The sequence below is a fragment of the Ranitomeya variabilis genome, chromosome 1 (assembly GCF_051348905.1).
Source record: "Ranitomeya variabilis isolate aRanVar5 chromosome 1, aRanVar5.hap1, whole genome shotgun sequence".
Taxonomy (NCBI): domain Eukaryota; kingdom Metazoa; phylum Chordata; class Amphibia; order Anura; family Dendrobatidae; genus Ranitomeya; species Ranitomeya variabilis.
The window spans coordinates 504,063,395-504,070,016 of NC_135232.1; the positions used below are offsets into that span (position 1 = coordinate 504,063,395).

General features: G+C 41.5%; 1 long non-coding RNA gene across 1 annotated transcript in view; it reads left to right on the forward strand.

Moving 5' to 3' along the window:
* The first annotated feature begins 4,558 nt into the window (after positions 1-4,558).
* LOC143765668 (uncharacterized) overlaps positions 4,559-6,622 on the forward strand; it is a 127,724-nt gene continuing 125,660 nt past the window's right edge. Inside the window, exon 1 of the long non-coding RNA XR_013213445.1 lies at positions 4,559-4,578. This is a non-coding gene — a long non-coding RNA (uncharacterized LOC143765668). The remainder of the gene's footprint in view (positions 4,579-6,622) is intronic.

The window sequence follows — 6,622 nt, forward strand, 5'->3', positions numbered from 1 at the left end:
TTATGTATCTATCTATCTATGTATCTCTATTATCTATCTATCTATCTATCTATCTATCTATATATGTATTTATATATTTATCTCTTTATTATGTATACTTATCTATCTCTCCATACTCTATATCTATTAATCAGTCATCTATTTATCTATAGCTATCTCTGTATGATCTATATGTATCTATCTATCTATCTATATATGTATTTATCTCTTTATTATCTATATTTATCTATCTCTCTATTATCTATCTGTCTCCTTATTATGTATATGTATCTCTCTATTATCTATCTATCTTTTTATCCATCTATCAGTGTAATATCTATCTCTAGCTACCCCCCTTAATTGGATGATTACATACGTTTCATTCAGAAGAAAATATTTCGTCTGTGCGTTAATATGGTATTATATAAGTGGTATTATATGCGTTGACTGTGTGTACTCTAGGAATGGTTTTATATAGGGTGTATGTGAGGTCTGTTGTATACACATATTAGCAGTATTATATAATTAGTATATAGAATATTTGCTGTGTATGTTCATTTGTTATAATTACATATTATACAGCGTGTACATTTTACAGTATGGCATACTTATATCTGTAGCATGATGCGGTTTTCTATATGTGTAGTGTGAATACACAATCTATGCAGTATGTTTCTATGTTTCAGATATGGTATAATAGTGAGTGCATGTCTTCCAGCTTGTGCTATTTGTGGCATGACATCGATGACAATTACAATAGTATGTGACTGTGGGAACTGTATAGCATTTGATCATTCGTGGAATAATTTGAGAGCACAGTCAATTATTATCTACAGAAGCATGTGAAAGGATATATTAGGAAGGTTATTTGTAGGATGATGAACATTCCATTTATATGTAATCCCTGCCTATGTGGGCTATGTTAGCCGTGCAGGGTAGTTGGGGCTTATTTGTCGCATGTGTGTGTGCTAGACAGAATATTACTGCTGATTGCACTGTAATGCTACTGTGTCTATGCTGCACTACATGCTTATTTATAATATGGCACTTGCATAGGACAAGTTCCTTGTATATGGTATGTAGCAAATAATAATAATATTAATATTATTATTAATCTGATAATGATATGCACCTCAGTAATATTGCTTCTGGTATGTACATGGTAGATAGTCTCTATATTTTCTTTGCAGCATCAGTGTATGACAAGACGGTATAATGATTTGTTGTACTGTATTTTAACTCATCTCCCCCAGAAGAATCCCCAGACTCTAATGAAGAAAATCTAGCAAATCCTGCTGAATAATTTATGCAGTCCAGAATCTCTATGCAAATCAGCAGTGCTTCCATGTATAATGAAGTCACGTGGTGCAGCCAGCCAGACAAGCACCAGTCTGCGCAATTTGCATATTATAGCTGCTAAAATTAACTCCTTCCCACCTGAGTGCAAACCTTAGAATATTAGAAACGACTAGATACATTCCATCCATATCAGGTCTACAATACATAAGTGTGATGCTATAGCACTGCGGCCACTGCCACATACCAAAATATGATAGCATTTACTGGAATATATAGGTGGGGTATGAAATAAAGGCTGCAAGCAAAGGGTTAATGAGCCAATCTTTCGCTAGCTAAATCTATGTAACTAACAGTTGCAAAAAGTCAATTCAGGGGTTGATGGAAATGCAGCAATATCTTCTCAAGATAGAACCCATGAGGCAAGGACGACCCCCAATAGGTGCTTTTTGGGGAGAAGAGATTACCCTCACTATGTATAGCTGCTATCCCCTCCATGCAGGTACAGCACAGGTATGGGCTCACACACATTACATCTAACATTAGGAGGACGCCCAGAGTCACTAGGCTGGCGCCTATGTGCAAGGAGCTGTCCAAGGGGTTCCTGGCCCGTGGTGGCACCAAGGTATGGAGAACCAAGGTATGGAGAACCAAGGTATGGAGAACCAAGGGATGGAGAACCTAGAAGGCCGGCAGTGGGCATGGACATACAAGCAAGGAACCCAGGTGTCATGGCAGCATGTCTGGATGGAATGATATGGTGTGCACAGGGCTGTAGGTGCAGGAGGACCCATGTCAAGGAACTAACACATAGAGTTACATTATGACACATTTAGACATGCTAATATATATATATATATATATATATATATATATATATATATATATCACCTATATACACATACATGTGTGCGTGTGTGTATTCACATTGACACCTGCATAATTTTAAGTATGTTTAAAGTGCATGCTTATAAATTGAAGTAGGTCTGTGTGTAAATGACAAAGAGATTAATACTTGTATTTTAAGATTTGTTTAACAACTGGACAGAAAACCACGTTCTCTATAATATAATGTACACAGATATGAATAGATATACACTAGATACACATAGGAACAGAGAAATAAATGGAGAGATAAATGGATGATAGATAGATAGATAGATAGATAGATAGATAGATAGATATTAGATCGATAAATAGCTAGATAGAAGAATAGATGGATAGATAGATAGATAGATAGATAGATAGATAGATAGATAGATATGGGATAGATAGATAGATAGATAGATAGATAGATATGGGATAGATAGATAGATAGATAGATAGATAGATAGATAGATAGATAGATAGATAGATACAGATATGAGATAGATAGATAGATAGATAGATAGATAGATAGATAGATAGATAGATAGATAGATAGATAGATAGATAGATAGATAGATAGATAGATAGATAGATAGAGATATGAGATAGATAGATAGATAGATAGATAGATAGATAGATAGATAGATAGATAGATAGATAGATAGATAGATAGATAGATAGATAGATAGATATATGAGATAGATAGAGACAGATATGAGATAGATATAAGGATAGATAGATAGATAGATAGATAGATAGATAGATAGATAGATAGATGGATACAAAAATAGTAGAGCAGAGCAGCACAATAAATAAATTTAAAAAAAAATCTCCCACAGGTATACACCAAACCTTGAATGCAGGAATCCAAAAAACAGGAGCAGCACACCGTTGTTAGTGGAGTGGAAAAAGAGCTGTTTTTTTAAGCCCATGATGGCGACATTTTGGTCCAAAGATAGTGAACCGTTTTCAAGCTTGAAAAAGGTTCACTTTCTTTGGACCGAAACGTTGCCATCACGGGCTAAAAAAAACAGCTCTTTTTCCACTCCACTAACAACGGTGTGCTGCTCCTGTTTTTTGGATTCCTAGATAGATGGATAGATGAAAATGTATTAGCCCATATGGTGTGGCTGTGAACGGCCTTTGTCAAGTTTGAGAAAGGCTTGTCACAGCCAAAACGTTGCCACACCATATTGGCTAATAAAGTCCACCTTTTTTCATCACTTAGTGGAATGCTGCCTCATTTTTTCTTTTGCATTATTTTTACAAATGGATATTTGTTTGCAGGGCCCTGTACCCTGAAATCTATATTTTCTTCTAGAAGGATAGATAGATAGATAGATAGATAGATAGATAGATAGATAGACAGACAGACAGACAGACAGACAGATAGATAGATAGATAGATAGATAGATAGATAGATAGATAGATAATAGATAGAATAGATAGATAGAAGGATAGACAGATGATAGATAGATAATAGATAGATGGATAGATAGATAGATAGATAGATAGATAGATAGATAGATAGATAGATAGATAGATGATAGATAGAATAGATAGATAGAAGGATAGACAGATGATAGATAGATAATAGATAGATGGATAGATAGATAGATAGATAGATAGATAATAGAAGGATAGATAGACAGATAAATGATAGAAGGATAGATTAAAAAAAAAAATTAAAAAGCAGCACAAAAGTAGTTGCAGGGTGCAAAAGCTTCCCAGCCATGTACGAATCCTAGTGAATATATCCACAAAAATTGGAAGCAGCACACCATAATAGAGTCAATTCATGTGCAGTTTAATTGCACATCTGACGGCGTTTCGGTCCCCCCCCCCCCAAAAAAAAAAAGGGGGAGCTTGAAAAAAGTCCCCTTTTGGGGGGGGACCGAATCGTCGCCAGATGGGCAATTAAACTGCACATGAATTGACTCTACTATGGTGTGCTGCTTCCAATTTTTGTGGATATAGATAGATAGGCAGGCAGGCAGAGAGATAGGTAGGTAGGTAGGTAGATGGATGGATGGATGGATGGATGGATGGATGGATGGATGGATGGATAGATAGATAGATAGATAGATAGATAGATAGATAGATAGATAGATAGATAGATAGATAGATGATACCCCTATAGTGGGAGGTACACAGACACGAGCTCCAGCTAGATGGCTATACAGTAAGCGGAGAGTAGTGGTGTCTCCGCAGCGCAGGGGTTAATGATCAGGGCGCCCCCTTCCCGGCTCCCTGGGAGAAGTAACCTGCATTAGAATGTGGATGCTGCTGACCTATCCCGGGGTGTGACGTCAGGACGCAGCACTGCGTGGAGGAGAAACCAAAAAAAGGGGATTTTTTCCCTTCTGTCCTTCTCCATTTCCAAAATGGATGTGCAGGAGAATCCGGGGATGTGCGCGGTGCTGGAGCTCCCAGGAGGTACTGGCTACAGGCATAGTGCCCATTACAGAGAGGGGGCCTCGGGCTCAGCATGTACAGCTGTGTGCCAGCTTCTCACACTTATCGTATCGCTGCCAGCACACAGAATGCCCACACTGCTCCCCGCACAGACCACCCTACACCCCGAGCCCCCCGCTGTGCCTGATCCATCTCCGCACTGACAGCTGCCAGGCACGCTACAACTCCCCGCACTGCACACTGTGCGTGCCGCCTCCAGCCTAGAGCTCATGTCAGATGGCACTGCACCAACAGGGTACAAGCACATGTCACTGCCAGTGCTGCACCTCACTGCACCAAGGTCTCACCACATCTCACTGCACTCTCAGCGTCTCACTGCCCCATCTATAACTCACTGCATTTTCATCGTCTAGCTGCCCCCTTCTACACCTCACTGCAACCTCAGCCTCTCACTTTATCCTCAGCACATCACTGCACCCTCAGCGTCTTAATGCCTTTTCTACACCTCACTGCTCTCTTAGCACGTCACCTCCCCTTCTACACCTCACTTCATTCGCCTCACTGCACTCTCGTTTCACTGCTCCTTCTACACCTCACTGCACTCTCGTTTCACTGCTCCTTCTACACCTCACTGCACTCTCAGTTTCACTGCTCCTTCTACACCTCACTGCACTCTCAGTTTCACTGCTCCTTCTACACCTCACTGCATTCTCAGCATCTCATTTTCCTTATACACATCACTTCACTCTCCGCACCTCGCTGCCAGTTCTCAGCATCTCACTGTCTTCTTTACACCTCACTGCCCCTTACACGTCTCACTGCACTCACAGCATCGCACTACTCCTCCTACACCAAAGTGCACACTCAGCCTCTCACCTTCCCTTCAACACCTCACTTAATTCACCGCACTGCACTCTTAGTTTCACTGCCCCTTCTACACCTCACTGCATTCTCAGCACTTTACTGCCTAATTTACACCTCTCTGTACTCTTAGCACCTAACTGCCCAATCTACACCTCATTGCTCCCTCAGCGTCATACTCAGCGCCTTTTCAACACCTCACTGCACTCTCAGCATCTCATTTTTCCTTATACATATCACTTCACTCTCCGCACCTCGCTGCCAGTTCTCAGCATCTCACTGAACCTTTGAACTTCACTGCACTCTCAGCACCACACTGCCCCTTTACAGCTCACTGCACTCAGCATCGCACTACTCCTTCTACACCTCAGTGCACTCTTAGTTTCTCACTGCTCCTTGTACTCCTTACTGCACCCTCAATACCTCACTGCCTCTACTACACCTCACTGCACTTTCAGCCTCTCACTGCACTTTCTACACATCACTGCACTCTCAGTGTCTCACTGCACTTTCTAAAACTCACTGCACTCTCAGCATCTCACTGCACCCTTAGCGTCTCACTGCTCCTACACCTCACTGCACTCTCAGCATTACACTGCAACTTCTACACCTCTTAGCATTCTCCTCCAGTGTCAGCTTCCGTCGCTGTGTTACTGTATATCACACAGCTAATCACTGCACTTTCTATACCTCACTGCGCTCTCAGTGTCTCACTGCACTTTCTACACCTCACTGCACTCTTAGTGTCTCACTGCTCCTACACCTTACTGCACTCTCAGTGTCTCACTGCTCCTACACCTCAGTGCACTCTCAGTGTCTCACTGCTCCTACACCTCACTGCACTCTCAGTGGCTCACTGCTCCTACACCTCAGTGCACTCTCAGTGTCTCACTGCTCCTACACCTTACTGCACTCTCAGTGTCTCACTACTCCTACACCTCACTGCACTCTCAGTGTCTCACTGCTCCTACACCTCACTGCACTCTGTGTCCCACTGCTCCTACACCTCACTGCACTCTCAGTGTCTCACTGCTCCTACACCTCACTGCACTCTTAGTGTCTCACTGCTCCTACACCTCACTGCACTCTGTGTCCCACTGCTCCTACACCTCACTGCACTCTCAGTGTCTCACTGCTCCTACACCTCACTGCACTCTCAGTGTCTCACTGCTCCTACACCTCACTGCACTCTCAGTGTCTCACT